Below are 18,500 nucleotides of genomic sequence, written 5' to 3' on the forward strand. Positions count from 1 at the left end.
TATTATTACTACAAAAGACTTATAAAGTTTTATAAATTTTAACAGAATGTTCTCTCCCAGAAAAGGTTACATTTTCAGTAAAATAAGTTACATTGTTACCTTCAGTATGTCAGCCACAATTGGGTTTTCCTGATAATCAGAATGGTGCAGTTTAAAAACCATGATGTTATGGAAAACTAAGCATATGACTCCACTATTCTAGGTTTTGGTTTATCTAACAGTATGGCTCAGCATATACTTCGGGAAAAAACCCTGTGTATGTGTGTCTATGTGCACACACACAAAATATGTTAGAGATTAGCCTCAAACATATACCTTAATGTATATGGCATATGAAAAGTGGGTGAGTAATTTCCTAATGTTTTAATTATAAATTTGTCACAATAAAAAGATATTAAGCATTGGTTCCCATGCTTAATTATATAGGCACTGATCCTGCAGTCCCATCTTGGGCAAATCACCCACTTAGTTCAACCAGAGTTTTATCTGAATAAGGATTGCAGGGTCAGGCCCATTTGGGTATGTCTACACTGCAATTAAACACTCGTATCTGATCAGTATCTGCTGACATGGGCACTAGCGAGCTATTTAATTGCGGTGTAGATGTTCATACTCGAGCTGGAGCCTGGGCTCTGGGACCCTCTCCCATTATTGGGTCCCAGCAGGACCGGCGCTAGGGGTTTGAGCACCCTAGGCAGCCGGCAATTTTGGCACCCCGCACGCTGGTCCTGCGGCTCCGGTGGAGCTGCCGCAGTGGTGCCTGCGGAGGGTCCGGTGCTCCGCAGCTCCGGTGGAGCTGCCGCAGTCCTGCCTGCAGGAGGTCCACCGGAGCCGCGCGAGGAGCCGACCGTCCGCAGGCAGGACTGCGGCAGCTCCACCGGAGCCGCAGACCAGCAGACCCTCCACAGGCACCACTGTGGCAGCTCCACCGGAGCTGCCTGCCGCCCCCTCCGGCAAAATGACGCCCACCAATTATTCTGGCGCCCTAGGCGATTGCCTAGGCTGCCTAAATGGTAGCGCCGGCCCTGGGTCCCAGAGCCCAGACTCCAGCCCAAGCCTGAATGGTTACACCACAATTAAGCAACTGCATAGCCCAAGGCCTGCAAGCCCGAATTAGCTCAGATAGGACAGCCACAGGTTTTTAACTGCAGTGTAGACATAGGCATAGACCATGACTGCATGGAATGCTTCCAGCAATTCAGTATACAGAGGTCTGAAACAGCTAAACATATGTTAAGCCCTACCTGGGTCGAACATGTGACCCTGAGACATTAAAGTGGGAATGAACAATGTTTTTTGTTTAAAAAAATGGAACTAAACTTTGTTTGAATAGTTTTATAAATCTGTCACATGGATAACTAATATTATATTCTCTGTTATGTACCCTGATGCCAGTGTTCACCTTTTTACAAAGAAGCAACCATTTTTTCAAGGTCAACATTATTTAATTCTTAATTGTTATTTAATGGTAGTTCTTGAAATCTGTTTTTAAATTACTTGAAAAAAATTCAGGAGACTGAGGGTGTATCTACACTACAGAGACTATACTGGCATAGTTATATCCCTGTAACTAGACTAGCATAACCTCATAGCATAAATGCAGCCTACAGCAAGAGAAGGGTTTTTTTACATCAGAATAGGATGACAGTAGCTAGGGTCCACAGCAGGGGCTAGGTCAGCATAGCATAGCCTAGCTACATCACTCAGGGCTATGTTTTTCCAAACCACTGTAACCCTGGCCGAACACAGATCTTTAAACACTTTTTAGAATCTGATTTGGTTCAGAACAGTTTGAAAAATGCAGAATCTTCAAATAAACACGAAACATGAGATGACAGTGCATATTATTTATAGTATTTATCATAACAAATAGTTCTGCTCTCTTGTTGTCATCACCTCCCTATGTTGGCAAATTATGCCTTTAGTGTGAAAGGCCTGTAATGGTTTCCATCATAACCTTTGTTTTTCAAGGGCTCACCGCTTGTAAATAACTATTTGCTCCACATTGAAACTTGGCATGTAAGATCTTAGCTCAATGGTTATTTACAAAATAAAACAGAGGCATCTACTTTTTAAATTATGCTTATTTTTTCAAAAGCAACTGTTCGGCCTTTTCATCTGTAAAATAAACTTATGTGATGGTGGTGTATGTGTGTGTGGTTTGTTTTTTTGTTTTTGTTTTTTAAATGAAAAGGCTGGCCTCTGAATGAAGGGTAGGTGAAAACCCCGTATTCCATTTAAACTTAATATATTAAACCACTCGGTGTGGTGCTTACTACCTCAAGAATGGTGGTCAAATATTATGCCTAATAATGCTTGCAGGAATGGGTCATTAGTTGCTACATTTCTGAGGAATGGAACAGGAGTCTACTGGCTTTGCTCTAAGGTAAAGGATGGGATATGAGGGAAGGACATCTCAGACACTTGGGAACTCCCGCCATAACAACAAAGCTGCAAATGTACTCAAGCATATACACAACCTGGAAAATTCCATGAATAAAGACGTATATATATATATATATATATATATATATATATATATATATATATATATATATGAATTTCAAATATTTTAGAAGAAAACATTGTATGAATTAAAGCTGAAATGTTATTTTTTTGTATTTAAATTAGGGTTGTCAATTAATCACAGTTAACGCATGCGATTAACTCAAAAAATCAATTGTGATTAAAAAAATTAATCATGATCAATCACAGTTTTAATTGCACTGTTAAACAGTAGAATTCCAACTGAAATTTATTAAATGTTTTGGATGTTTTTCTACATTTTCAAATATATTGATTTCAATTACAACATAGAATACACAGTGTACACTGCTCACATTATATTATTATTATTACAAATATTTGCACTGTAAAATGATAAATAAAAAAACAGTATTTTTCAATTCACCTCATACAAGTACAGTAATGCAATATCTATCGTGAAAGTGCAAAATACAAATATCGATTTTTTTGTTACATAACTGCACTCAAAAACAAAACAATGCAAAACTTTAGAGCCTACAAGTCCACTCTGTCCTACTTTTCATTCAGCCAATCTCTAAGACAAACAAATTTGTTTACATTTATGGGAGATAATGCTGTCGGCTTCTTATTTAAAATGTCACCAGAAAGTGAGAACAGGCATTCACATAGGACTTTTGTAGTCAGCATTACAAGGTATTTACGTGCCAGATATCCTAAACATTCGTATGTCCCTGCATGTTTCGGCCACCATTCCAGAGGACATACTTCCATGCTGATCACGCTTGTTAAAAAAATTATGCATTAATTAAATTTGTGACAGAACTCTTTGGGGGAGAATTATATGTCTCCAGCTCTATTTTACTCTCATTCTGCCATGTTATAGTAGTCTCACTGATGACTCAGCACATGTTTGTTTTAAGAACACTTTTGTCGCAGATATGACAAAACGCAAAGAAGGTACCAATTTGAGATTTCTAAAGATAGCTACAACACTTGACCCGAGGCTTAAGAATCTGAAGTACCTTCCAAAATCTGATCGGGATGGGGTGTGGAGCATGCTTTCATAAGTCTTAAAAGAGCAACACTCCGATGCAGAAACTACAGAACCCGAACCACCAGAAAAGAATAACAATCTTCTGCTGGTGGCATCTGACTCAGATGATAAAAATGAACATGCATCTGCCCGCACTGCTTTGAATTGTTATCGAGCAGAACCTGTCATCAGCATGGATGCATATCCTCTGGAATGGTGGTTGAAGCATGAAGGGACATATGAATCTTCAGCGCATCTGGCATGTAAATATCTTGCAACACTAGCTACAATAGTGCTATGAGAAAACTGTTCACACTTTCAAGTGACATTGTGAACAAGAAGTGGGCAGCATTATCTCCTGAAATGTAAACAAATTTGTTTGTCTGAGCAATTGGCTGAACAAGAAATCAGGATTGAATGGATTTGTAAACTCTAAAGTTTTACATTGTTTTATTTTTGAGTGCAGTTATCTTTTTGTACATAATTCTACATTTGTAATTCAACTTTCATGACAAAGAGATTGCACTATAGTACTTGTATTAGGTGAACTGAAAAATAATATTTCTTTTGTTTTTTACAGTGCAAATATTTGTAATAAAAATAAAGTGTACACTTTGTATTCTATGTTATAATTGAAATGAATATATTTGAAAATGTAGAAAACATCCAAAAATATTTAAATAAACATATTCTACTATTGTTTAACAGTGAGATTAATCAAGATTAATTTTTTAAATCGCTTGACAGCTCTAATTTAAATTTTAACTTAACTCTTGTGTAAAAGACAAAACTGCCATCATGACTAGAGTAGATTACTACTACACCCAATGGTCTGGAAGTACTCACTAGTCTAAAAATGAACATGTTTTGGCTTGTGCCCCTTTGCAAACATTCAAGCAATTGAGTTTTATCATCACAAATGCTAGCAGAAAACAAACTGTAAGCTCACACAGTGAAGTATTTACAACTGAAGTGGTATGTTTATATGGGGTGGGATAGTGCTTTACACCAAAAAGGGAACAGCTTTCCCCAAATCCCTCATCAGAATCCTGGCACACAGGTAATAAGCATGGATCATGCCCTAAATGAGCAAGATATGGATCAGACCACACACTTAGCAGCCAGGAAGGCATATGCAATTGTTAGAGAAGGCAAAGTTAAATCTAAATTCTGCACAGTGCCAACAAATCTATGTTCTTAAGGAATAAGGCCTCTTGGCAAGTCTTACATGACATGAAAAGGTAAAGATTTAACATTTTCTAAAATTCCTTAATCCTGCTTATCTCCCATCTCTCCCAGGGACTTCTTTCAATTATGGTACAAAAATATATATAGTGTGTTTTATATAAACAACCTCTCAAGTAAAGCAGCTCAATTTTTTAAAATCGACTACTCAATTTTTTGGGATCAGTCCCTGCTGGTTGGAAGCAGAGGGAAAACCATAAATTAACAATAACTACAACATATCTGAGTAATTTTGATTAATGAATTAATATAACAAAAATGGCACCCGGCTGGAGAATATTCTGTAAGCAGAAAACAAGGTTAAACTCAGAGCAAACTACTTGCTATGAATTATTCACTCAGTTCTAAACACGGCACAACAGACGTCAAGAGGACTGTACAGTGCTCTAACATCACTATATGACCTTCAATACTTTAGACTAGAGGCAGCGCTTGAACTGAATGAAGATCTAATTAAAAATTACCATTAGGTTTTTGTACAGAAATTCAGACTTATAATTATTATCAGGTTTTAATTCAAGTCTTATCATGTTTCTAATAAACTAGGAATGAAACCATGTCAAAATACCACACACTACACCACATCTATAATGGATGTGGCAACTGTCACTATTCAAGGTAAGTTGTATCTTTGACTCCTGACTCAGCCCCTCCAGGGGTCCCTCTTTCAAGTGACAGGCCCAACCCTTGCACATCTCTCACCTATGGGAGAGAGGTCTCCCAGCGCTGCAGATACTCCACCTCCCTGTGGGGATTAGCTTACAGCGCTGGGAGCCGTGCTCCCGGCGCTGGGGCACTGTTTACACTGACTCTTTGCAGCGCTGTAACTTGCTGCGCTCAGGGGTGTGTTTTTTCACACCCCTGAGCAAGAAAGTTGCAGCGCTGTAAAGCGCCAGTGTAGCCAAGGAATCCTGTGACTCACACACTTTTAGACTGGGTGTCCAGGTTACACCATAGCAAGTCCAGATGGGTTTGGCTCCTGCTAGAGACTTCCTTTCTGGAGTTATGAGTTCATGCAGTCCTACCAAACAACTTCTTCAAAACAAAGTATTTAACAATCTATCCATAGGAATATAGCAGAGAGAAAAGGGTTAAAAAGTTAAACAACAAAAAGGCCTATGAGTATTGTATCTTACCTAAGTGTAGCATTTCCCTCAGAATTTAGAAAGGCCTGACTTATCGCTAGTAAGTCAACATTTGTGAGAGGAGGGTCAGTATCTCCTCAGCAGTCCTTCTGGCACTCTCTGCTTCCGGGCTGAGGATTTTAACCTCTTCCAAACTCTTTGTTTCATTTTACCAGCTTGGATTTCCCTCCTCCTCTTGGGGTTACCAGACACACTGACGATCAGAGCATGATGGGGGTAAACCTTCAAAGGAATTGACACCTGTGTTGTTTTTTAAGTATCAGTGATTGGGTTATCTACAGCCACTGACTCTGGGTTCCTAAAGATGTGCAAAGAACCACCTAGGAGTAAATTAACTCCTTGCACCAATGTAGCAGACAGCACTCTCAATCAGCAGTAATCAAATAGACAAAGGCATACGTAATATTCATAATAATAACAGACATTTCCCACCTTTTTCACAGTAATAAAGAGACAACTAATTTACAGCAAATTAAATGCATTTCTCTAGCCAAACAAATAGAATCCAATCCATCATTCATTCAGAAACTCCTCAGTGTCTGTTTGCTCAAGTGTCATAGGAAAAAATGAAAGGGAAGGTGGATCAGATACGTTGTTCGTTCTACAAATGAGATGTAGAATGAGATTAAATCTTGAGCAACATTTTTCCACCAACTCTCAAATCAGCTTTAACTAAACAAATACTGTAATTTTTTGCTGGCTCAGACACAGGAACAGCACTTGTGATCTTGTTGTTCATGAGTCACAACAAACAGCAAAGCAGATTTTTCTTTTCCTATTATTACCATCAACAGTGAAGAGCTTTTAAAAAACCCTAAAACCTGAGATTCTCTAATTGTAAAATTAATATGATTAAAAAAAATTGCACTCACTAAGCAATTTCTAATTTTTAAAACATTTCATTCATTCTACAAGCACTCTTTACTCGCAAACATAAGTGCACGTCCTTACCTATCACATAGGCACAGATATAGCATGTGTGCCCTGTACAGGGTATGATCAAACTAAATGTCCAGTGGGACTGGCCATTATCATGCTACAAAGGTGACAGGTGGTATAATGTTGTCATAAACAGATAACTAAGGGTTAATGTCTCTTTCCCCTGAAGCACCTGACCAGAGGACCAATCAGGAAACCGGATTTTTTCAACTCTGGGTGGAGGGAATTTAGTCTCTGAGTCTTTTGTCTGCCTGCCTGCTTTTCTCTGAGCTTTGGAGAAGCAGTTTTTACTTTCTAGTCTTCTGTTTCTAAGTGTAAGGACAAAGAGATCAGATAGTAAGTTATATGGTTTCTTTTCTTTGGTATTTGCATGAATATAAGTGCTGGAGTGCTTCGATTTGTCTTCTTTTTGAATAAGGCTGTTTATTCAATATTCTTTTAAGCAATTGACCCTGTGTTGTATCATCTTAATACAGAGAGCACATTTGTATGTATTTTTCTTTCTTTTTATATAAAGCTTTCTTTTAAGACCTGTTGAAGTTTTCTTTACTTCAGGGAAATTGAGTCTGTACTCACCAGGGAATTGGTGGGAGGAAGAAATCGGGGAGATCTGTGTGTTGGATTGCTAGCCTGATTTTGCATTCCCTCTGGGGGAATAGGAAAGTACTTTTTGTTTCCAGGATTGGGAACAGAGAGGGGGAGTCCCTCTGTGTAGTTTCACAGAGCTTGTGTCTGTGTATCTCTCCAGGAGCACCTGGAGGGGGGAAGGGAAAAAGGATTATTTCCCTTTGTTGTGAGACTCAAGGGATTTGGGTCTTGGGGTCCCCAGGGAAGGTTTTTCAGGGGGACCAGAGTGCCCCAAAACACTCTAATTTTTTGGGTGGTGGCAGCAGGTACCAGGTCCAAGCTGGTAACTAAGCTTGGAGGTTTTCATGCTAACCCCCATATTTTGGACGCTAAGGTCCAAATCTGGGACTAAGGTTATGATATGGTGTAGCAGCGGGTGGGATCTAGACAGAATCCAGAAGCCAGTAGGAATATTATAATTTTCTTTTCTCTGCTAAGGGCTTTTTAGCAGAGAGAAACAGTTGGTTTTAAAAGGGAACCAGAGAGAATTTTTTTTTCTCTGCTCTCTCTGGCAGTTTGTGGCTTGCATGTTAAGCGAGAAGCCATTACCAGACTGTTAAGGGTCTTTTGTCATGCAATAGCCCTCCCATTAGGAGGCAAGTACCAGCACTTATATGCATGCAAATAAAGTGGTTTTTCTGGTTTCCCTTCATTGAACATTAGCTAGAGAGAGAAAAGGAAAAAAGCACTGTTGCTAGGCAGACTTCAGGAGGCAACAGAACCTGCAGTTCAGAAGATAAACACCGGAGGGCACCCCAACACAAGAAAACAGGAACCATGTCTACCAAGACAAAAATGGAGGCTGAAGAACAAATCAAAGAAGCTGAACACAGGCGACAACTGGAAAAAAGACAAAAAGAGGTGGAGCTGAAAGAAAAGGAAGAAAGCATCAAACTGGCAGCCTACCAAAGAGAACAGGCAGCCAAAGAGGCAGCACACAAAAGAAAACTGGAAGAAGAAGAGGTGGCCCACCGAAGGAAACAAGCAGAAGAAGAGGCCGCCCACAGAAGACAGATAGAACTCCAGAGGGAAGCCCACCAACAGGCCATGGAATTAGAAAAGGCTAAGCAACAGACTCCAGCCAATCCTAACAACCCATCGCCCATTATTGCTCCACAGCACAGGAAATTTCCCACCTACAAGGCAGGTGATGACACCGAGGCCTTCTTGGAAAATTTTGAAAGAGCCTGTCTTGGGTACAGCATTCCCGAAGACCAGTACATGGTAGAATTGAGGTCACAGCTCAGTGGACCTTTAGCAGAGGTGGCAGCTGAAATGCCTAAGCAGCAAATGAATGACTATAAACTTTTTCAAACCAAGGCCAGATACAGAATGGGGATAACCCCAGATCATGCCCGTCGGCGTTTCAGAACCCAAAAGTGGAAACCAGAGGTGTCATTTCCCAAACACGCCTACTACATTTCAAAAAACTATGAGGCCTGGATAACAGGAAACAACATTCAAACCTTGGAAGAACTGCACCTCCTCATACAAATGGAGCAGTTCTTGGATGGTGTTCCTGAAGACATCACACGGTACATACAAGATGGAAATCCCAAAGATATCGCTGAGGCGGGGGAGATTGGAGCCAAATGGATGGAACTGGCAGAAAGCAAGAAAGCTACTGTCAAGGGGAACGATTACCCCAGGGGGCACACAGACCATAAACCCTACAACCGAGGACAGCCAAAGACCCCACATACAACCCAAGTCAAGCCACAGACGCCCTACTCTTCCACCTCACCAGTCTCCAGTAACTCACTTCGGCCCAGTGACCCATCAGATGGAAGATGCTTTAAGTGTAATGAACTGGGACATATCAAGGCCAACTGTCCCAAGAACACCATGCGAGTGCAATTCATTACACCACCATCACACCAAAGATCCCCAGGCCCGGATGCCTCTCAAATACCCTTGGAGCGAAGGGAAAATTTGAGAGTGGGCGGAAAGAAGGTTACTGCGTGGAGAGACACGGGGGCACAAGTGTCAGCTATCCACCAATCCTTCGTTGACCCCAAATTCATCAACCCAAAGGCCAAAGTTACAATTTACCCCTTCATGTCACAAGCTGTAGACTTGCCTACAGCTCAACTGCCTGTCCAGTACAAAGGCTGGTCAGGAATGTGGACTTTTGCAGTCTATGACAATTATCCTATCCCCATGCTACTGGGGGAAGACTTGGCCAACCAGGTGAGGCGGGCCAAGAGAGTGGGAATGGTTACACGTAGCCAAACCAGGCAAGCTTCCAGACCCATTCCTGTTCCTGAGCCGTCCACAGAGGCCCCGTCTGTGTTACCGGAGACCCAGACAGAGGTAGTGGACCCGGATTCCATGCCAACCACTGAAACAGCCACAGCACCTCCAGTCCCAGGCCCAGAACTGGAACAGCAACCAGCACCAGCGATTGCAACCCCATCTTCAAACTCAACGCCAGTGGGCGCCAGCGAGCCACAACTGGCAGAAGCAACAGACAGCCATACCCAAAAGGCTCAGCCAGAGCCTGAAATACCCTCAGGTGCACCAGCGGAGAGCGGTTCACCAGCAATGGAAACAACCCCATCACCTACATCGCTTCCAGAGGGACCAAGCCCAAGTCCACAGTCTGAGGAAGAACTGGTGACCCCAGCCTCAAGGGAACAGTTCCAGACTGAGCAGGAAGCAGATGACAGCCTTCAGAAAGCTTGGGCGGCGGCACGGAGCACCCCACCGCCTCTCAGCTCTTCTAATCGATCCCGGTTTGTTATAGACCAAGGACTTTTATACAAGGAAATTCTTTCTGGTGGACACCGGGAAGAATGGCAGCCGCAAAAACAGTTGGTGGTTCCAACTAAGTACCGGGGGAAGCTCTTAAGCTTAGCCCATGATCATCCCAGTGGCCATGCTGGGGTGAACAGAACCAAGGACCGGTTGGGGAAGTCCTTCCACTGGGAGGGGATGGGCAAGGACGTTGCCAAGTATGTCCGGTCTTGTGAGGTATGCCAAAGAGTGGGAAAGCCTCAAGACCAGGTCAAGGCCCCTCTCCAGCCACTCCCCATAATTGAGGTCCCATTTCAGCGAGTAGCTGTGGATATTCTGGGCCCTTTCCCAAAAAAGACGCCCAGAGGAAAGCAGTACGTACTGACTTTAGTGGACTTTGCTACCCGATGGCCAGAAGCAGTCGCTCTAGGCAACACCAGGGCTAACACTGTGTGCCTAGCCTTAACAGACATCTTTGCCAGGGTAGGTTGGCCCTGCGACATCCTTACAGATTCAGGGTCTAATTTCCTGGCAGGGACCATGGAAAAACTGTGGGAAACTCATGGGGTGAATCACTTGGTTGCCACCCCGTACCACCATCAAACCAATGGCCTGGTGGAAAGGTTCAATGGAACTTTGGGGGCCATGATACGAAAATTCATCAACGAATTCTCCAATACTTGGGACCTAGTGTTGCAGCAGTTGCTGTTTGCCTACAGGGCTGTACCACATTCCAGTTTAGGGTTTTCACCATTTGAACTTGTGTATGGTCACGAGGTTAAGGGGCCATTACAGTTGGTGAAGCAGCAATGGGAGGGGTTTACGCCTTCTCCAGGAACTAACATTCTGGACTTTGTAAGCAGCCTACAAAGCACCCTCCAACACTCTTTAGCCCTTGCTAGAGAGAACCTAAAGGATGCTCAGGAAGAGCAAAAGGCCTGGTATGACAGACATGCCAGAGAACGGTCCTTCAAGGTAGGAGACCAGGTTATGGTCTTGAAGGCGCAACAGGCCCATAAGATGGAAGCATCATGGGAAGGGCCATTCACAGTGCAGGAGCGCCTGGGAGCTGTAAACTACCTCATAGCATTTCCCAATTCCTCACTAAAGCCTAAAGTGTACCATGTTAATTCTCTCAAGCCTTTCTATTCCAGAGACTTACAGGTTTGTTAGTTTACAGTCCAGGGAGATGATGCGGAGTGGCCTGACGGTGTCTACTACGACGGGAAAAAAGACGGTGGTATGGAAGAGGTGAACCTCTCAACCACCCTGGAACGTCTGCAGCGGCAACAAATCAAGGAGCTGTGCACTAGCTTCGCCCCATTGTTCTCAGCCACCCCAGGACGGACTGAACGGGCATACCACTCCATTGATACAGGTAATGCTCACCCAATCAGAACCCCACCCTACCGAGTGTCTCCTCATGCCCAAGCTGCTATAGAACGGGAGATCCAGAACATGCTACAGATGGGTATAATCCGCTCATCTACCAGTGCATGGGCATCTCCAGTGGTTCTGGTACCCAAACCCGATGGGGAAATACGCTTTTGCGTGGACTACCGTAAGCTAAATGCGGTAACTCGTCCGGACAACTATCCAATGCCACGCACCGATGAGCTATTGGAGAAGTTGGGACGTGCCCAGTTCATCTCTACAATAGACTTAACCAAGGGGTACTGGCAAGTACCGCTAGATGAACCTGCCAAGGAGAGGTCAGCATTCGTCACCCATGCGGGGGTGTATGAATTCAATGTCCTTCCTTTCGGCCTTCGAAATGCACCCGCCACCTTCCAGAGGCTGGTAGATGGTCTACTAGCTGGACTGGGAGAATTTGCAGTTGCCTACCTCGATGATGTGGCCATTTTTTCAGACTCCTGGCCCGAACACCTACTACACCTGGAAAAGGTCTTTGAGCGCATCAGGCAGGCAGGACTAACTGTTAAGGCCAAAAAGTGTCAAATAGGCCAAAACAGAGTGACTTACCTGGGGCACCAGGTGGGTCGAGGAACCATAAACCCCCTACAGGCCAAGGTGGATGCTATCCAAAAGTGGCCTGTCCCACGGTCCAAGAAGCAGGTCCAATCCTTCTTAGGCTTGGCCGGATACTACAGGCGATTTGTACCACACTACAGCCAAATCGCTGCCCCACTGACCGACCTGACCAAAAAGACCCAGCCAAATGCAGTTAAGTGGACTGATGAGTGTCAAAAGGCCTTTACCCAACTTAAGGCAACGCTCATGTCTGACCCTGTGCTCAGGGCCCCGGACTTTGACACGCCATTCCTAGTAACCACGGATGCATCTGAGCGTGGTATAGGAGCAGTGCTCATGCAGGAAGCAACAGATCACAACTTCCATCCTGTCGTGTTTCTCAGCAAGAAACTGTCTGAGAGGGAAAGTCACTGGTCAGTCAGTGAAAAGGAATGCTATGCCATTGTGTACGCCCTGGAAAAGCTACGCCCATATGTTTGGGGACGGCGGTTCCAACTACAAACTGACCATGCTGCACTAAAGTGGCTTCATACTGCCAAGGGGAACAACAAGAAACTTCTTCGTTGGAGTTTAGCTCTCCAAAATTTTGATTTTGAAATTCAACACATCACAGGAGCTTCTAACAAAGTAGCTGATGCACTCTCCCGTGAGAGTTTCCCAAAATTCAGTAGTTAAAAAGTGTTCTTAAAATGTAGAAGTCTGTTAGTTATATACTTAGGAGTATATGTAAAGGTGTATGTGTTGTATTAATCTGTTTATTTTAATGTTCTAGAAGGAAATCGCCGCCAGTGAGCTTCCCCACTGTCTGCAATTTGGGGGGCGTGTCATAAACAGATAGCTAAGGGTTAATGTCTCTTTCACCTGAAGCACCTGACCAGAGGACCAATCAGGAAACCGGATTTTTTCAACTCTGGGTGGAGGGAATTTAGTCTCTGAGTCTTTTGTCTGCCTGCCTGCTTTTCTCTGAGCTTTGGAGAAGCAGTTTTTACTTTCTAGTCTTCTGTTTCTAAGTGTAAGGACAAAGAGATCAGATAGTAAGTTATATGGTTTCTTTTCTTTGGTATTTGCATGAATATAAGTGCTGGAGTGCTTTGATTTGTCTTCTTTTTGAATAAGGCTGTTTATTCAATATTCTTTTAAGCAATTGACCCTGTGTTGTATCATCTTAATACAGAGAGCACATTTGTATGTATTTTTCTTTCTTTTTATATAAAGCTTTCTTTTAAGACCTGTTGAAGTTTTCTTTACTTCAGGGAAATTGAGTCTGTACTCACCAGGGAATTGGTGGGAGGAAGAAATCGGGGAGATCTGTGTGTTGGATTGCTAGCCTGATTTTGCATTCCCTCTGGGGGAATAGGAAAGTACTTTTTGTTTCCAGGATTGGGAACAGAGAGGGGGAGTCCCTCTGTGTAGTTTCACAGAGCTTGTGTCTGTGTATCTCTCCAGGAGCACCTGGAGGGGGGAAGGGAAAAAGGATTATTTCCCTTTGTTGTGAGACTCAAGGGATTTGGGTCTTGGGGTCCCCAGGGAAGGTTTTTCAGGGGGACCAGAGTGCCCCAAAACACTCTAATTTTTTGGGTGGTGGCAGCAGGTACCAGGTCCAAGCTGGTAACTAAGCTTGGAGGTTTTCATGCTAACCCCCATATTTTGGACGCTAAGGTCCAAATCTGGGACTAAGGTTATGATAAATGTATATATAATCCCAACAATACCTATAAAACAATGGGGTCTAAATTAGCTGTTACCACTCAAGAAAGAGATCTTGGAGTCATTGTGGACAGTTCTCTGAAAACATCCACTCAATGTTAAGCAGCAGTCAATAAAACGAACAGAATCTTGGGAATCATTAAGAAAGGGATGGATAATAAGACATAAAATATCATATTGCCTCTATATAAATCCATGATACCCCCACAAACTGAATACTGTGTGCAGATGTGATTGCCCTATCTAAAAAAGGTATACTGGAATTGGAAAAGGTTCAGAAAAGGGCAACAAAAATGATTAGCGGTATGGAACGTCTGTCATATGAGGAGAAATTAATATGGCTCAGACTTTTCAGCTTGGAAAAGAGAAAACTACAGGAGGATATGATAGAGGTTTATAAAATCATGACTGGCGTGGAGAAAGTAATAAGGAAGTGTTATTTACTCCTTCTCATAACACAAGAACAAGGGGTCACCAAATGAAATTAATAGGCAGCAGATTTAAAACAAACAAAAGGAAGTATTTTTTCACACAATGCACAATCAACCTGTGGAACTCCTTGCCAGAGGATGTTGTGAAGGACAAGACTGTAACAGAGTTCAAAAAAGAACTAGATAAGTTCATGGAAGATAGGTCCATCAATGGCTATTAGCCAGGATGGGCAGGGATGGTGTCTCTAGCTTCTGTTTGCCAGAAGCTGGGAATGGGTGGCAGGATGGATCACTTGATGATTACTTGTTCTGTTCATTTCCTCTGAGGCACCTGGCATTGGCCACTGTTGGAAGAGAGGATACTGGGCCAGATGGACCTTTGGTCTGACCCAGTGTGGCCATTCTTATGTTTTTATGTTATGTTCAGATTTAAAGCTGGCAAAGTTAATATAATCATCTATCAGAAAAAAATTACTATCCAAGTGTTTTGATAATATAGTCATAAAATATGGACCATGACAAAGTACACTTTTTTTTGTGTTCAATTTATCCTTGTTAGACAGGGTGTCTGTGATATCCCTCATGGCACAGCCACTTTGGCTAATCTATAATATAAACCTGCTCCATCAGCTATTCAGGTTGATACCTGAGAAACTTGCTGCCGTAGCAGTACAGTTAAACCCCAGAGTACTGCTTGTGGCTGGTGACTTTTGAAAGCTGATTTGCAGCAGTGCCGTCAGGTTTCCACTATATAAGGCCGTCTCTTAATAGTTAATAGAGAAGACAAATAGCTCCCTTAAAACAGAATTATTTTGTGAGGTGACAGTGGTGATTTAGAGGTTTTGTTCCGGAGCACCATGACCAGGGATTCCCATGATACCTCCTCTTACCAAGAGGGTTCATGCACTATGAGCGAGTTACTCCAGCCAAGGACTTCAGCCTATATAGAATGGGAGCATGAGGTACTTGAACTACAACTCCCATGAAGCACTATGGGAGCATTTCCAAATGGATGTATTTCAGTTTTTGACTTTTCACCAAAAAATTGAAATTTTCTATCAATTTTTTTTCTGTCCAGCTCTAATATTTATCTTTTTAAAATATTTGCAATTTTTTTTCTAAAACACATCATCTTTGTTCTTTAAGCCTTTTCTTTCTTTTGGGTTTTGGACTATCTCCCAGTAATTTTTACTGTCACTGCTTGCCCTGTCTGTTCCTTTCCACCCACTAGTTCTCTCGCTCTTCTCCTATAACCTCCTGATCTCCACTATCCTTAGTTATTTCAATTAGTTAATGTTTTTTACAGTGCTTTAGAATGACGTGCTATATAACAGGTAAGTATTATTGTGTAATATCCCTCCACTCAATCTGTCTCCCCTGTACTGCTCTCCACCTTGTACACTTACAGCTCATACCAGTTCATAACCCCCACCTTGGTGTTTTCCTCACCTTTTCGCCATCCTAAGCTCTCTTCCTTCCCCTTATGTCTCCATTTTTCTCCCAGACCTTTAAGTGCCTCTCAACTTTATTGCTCTCAAAAAATTTCACCTTTCTATTTTGCCCTATTCACTGGTCTCCCCAGTTTATTTTCCTCCAGGAAGAAGAGCAGCACCTTTCTGCCTTGCACACAGCACCAGTTCCAGGGTAGGAAGAAGCAGCTGTATCCTTAGGCCATGTCTACATCTAAAATTTTGCAGCGCTGGTTGTTACAGCTGTATTAGTACAGCTGTATAGGGCCAGCGCTGCAGAGTGGCCACACTTACAGCAACCAGCGCTGCAAGTGGTGTTAGATGTGGCCACACTGCAGCGCTGTTGGGCGGCTTCAAGGGGTTTTGGGGAAGGCGAGAGCAAACCGGGGAAGGAGACCAGCTTCGCCGCGGTTTGCTCTCGCGTTCCGCGAACCACCCTGCAAACCGCAGGGAAGGAGACCTGCTTGCTCGGGGTTCGGCGAACGCGAGAGCAAACCGGGGAAGGAGACCAGCTTCGCCGCGGTTTGCTCTCGCGTTCCCCGAACAAGCAGGTCTCCTTCCCTGCGGTTTGCAGGGTGGTTCGCGGAACGCGAGAGCAAACCGCGGCGAAGCTGGTCTCCTTCCCCGCGGTTTGCTCTCGCGTTCGCCGAACCCCCGAGCAAGCAGGTCTCCTTCCCTGCGGTTTGCAGGGTGGTTCGCGGAACGCGAGAGCAAACCGCGGCGAAGCTGGTCTCCTTCCCCGGTTTGCTCTCGCCTTCCCGGAACCACCCAGCAAACCTCAGGGAAGGAGACCTGCTTGCTCGGGGTTCGGGGAACGCGAGAGCAAGCCGGGGAAGGAGACCAGCTTGATTACCAGAGGCTTCCTCAGGTATGCTGGGATACCTGCTTATTCCACGGAGGTCAAGAAAAGCGCTGGTAAGTGACTATACTTGATTACCAGCGCTGGATCACCAGCGCTGGATCCTCTACACCCGAGACAAAACGGGAGTACGGCCAGCGCTGCAAACAGGGAGTTGCAGCGCTGGTGGTGCCCTGCAGATGTGTACACCTCCTAAGTTGCAGCGCTGTAACTCCCTCACCAGCGCTGCAACTTTCTGATGTAGACAAGCCCTTAGTTTGAATAAAGCACCTTCTCTTCCACTGCACTGGCAAAAAAAGAGAAAGAGCAAGGCTTTTGACTGAGCTGAAGTTTTGCCAGGCCGGAGCATAGAAAAGTTCTGATCCTGAATAGACTGACCAGACAGATAGTGTGAAAAATCGGGACGGGGGTGAGGGGTAATAGGCGCCTGTATAAGATAAAGCCCCAAATATCGGGACTGTCCCTATAAAATCAGGACATCTGGTCACCCTACCCCTGAATCATCATCTCCTTTTCCAAAGCATGTTACCAAAGGATGATCAATGTGAGTGAAAGAAAGTAGAAATAGGAGCCAATGACAGTGATGAAAATTTACAGAGACCACAAGTGCTAGCAATATTTCAAACCCAATTCGGTGTTTCATAAAGACAATGTCAAATAGGTCAGCAGGAGACCTGACATATCTATCTTTGCCTTTTGTCATTTGATATCACATCACTCCAAATTTGTGAAAATAAATTTCATAGCTCAGCTTATCATATTGGTTACACTTTTTAGATGCATGTGGTTTTCAAACTGATCCTCAAAGGTCGAAAGTTCATTCTGTTATCAGCCTCAATTCTCCCTTTCTTTATTTGATCCAGTAAGTTCTAGTTATACCCTTTCACTGTAGCAAATGTTTTTTCTCTTTCCTTGCAGTTTACCTTTCAAATATTGTGGATTTATAGCTCTCCCCACTTAGTTGTTCATTAGCAAAATTATATCCATTTAATATTTTTAATCAATTTATTTTAAGCCCTCCACTAGCCACTTGACATAGTGTAAAACAAAAGGAAACGTTAAAAACAAATAAAGCAGTCTCTCTTTAAAAAATGGAAAGTCACCAAGTTGCTCTCCTCCTTTTTATTCTCTCCCCACCCTCTTTTAATATATAAATCATTCCTTTATCAACATCACAAATTTCCTGCAAATACATTATGTCCTTGATCATTTGCAATGGAAAATTTCTTATCTATTCATTTCCTTTCTGTGATTAACATCTCTACCAATCCATTAATGATATGCTACTTTTCTCTAGTCTAGACACAGACCAGGAGAACCCTGAACTATAAACCAAGCCCATTCTCCTTGCTACTAGGAGAGTACCTCCGTAAGTGTTTAGATAACTAAGTACTTATTAACTCTGTAACCATTATATCTTAAATTTTTCATCCAGAACAAGAAACAAACGTTAAGCCACCCATGAGGTAGTAAAACCTTAACCTCTGTTAAAATAGTAAACCAAATGAAGGTGACTCGGACTGAAGATGTTTATCAGTTAGGAAATTAAAAGCAACAGAAATTTGCCTGTCTCATACACTTGCCATTCACAACTACTGATAAGAAGCAGGAGTAGTGAACTGAAAATTCCTGGGGATCCTTCTCAGTAAGATACATAATCACAAATATTATTTGGCTATGAAATGTTGTCTATGTCATAAAGTACATTTTTCTAATGTAAGTTAAAAGTGTTCAACATGTTCTATCAATTATGAATTTTGTAGTCAGGTGGCTATAAATCATTCAAACTTTTAGATTTGGTTGGTAACTCATACATTTTCTATACCTATA

At 42.9% G+C, this 18,500-nt stretch overlaps 1 protein-coding gene across 5 annotated transcripts in view; it reads right to left on the reverse strand.

The window, feature by feature from the left end:
• Positions 1-18,500, reverse strand: part of PDE4D (phosphodiesterase 4D) — a 1,077,829-nt gene that overhangs the window by 282,843 nt on the left and 776,486 nt on the right. The gene's annotated exons all lie outside the window — the stretch shown is intronic.

This window comes from Gopherus flavomarginatus, chromosome 3 (genome assembly GCF_025201925.1).
Source record: "Gopherus flavomarginatus isolate rGopFla2 chromosome 3, rGopFla2.mat.asm, whole genome shotgun sequence".
Taxonomy (NCBI): domain Eukaryota; kingdom Metazoa; phylum Chordata; order Testudines; family Testudinidae; genus Gopherus; species Gopherus flavomarginatus.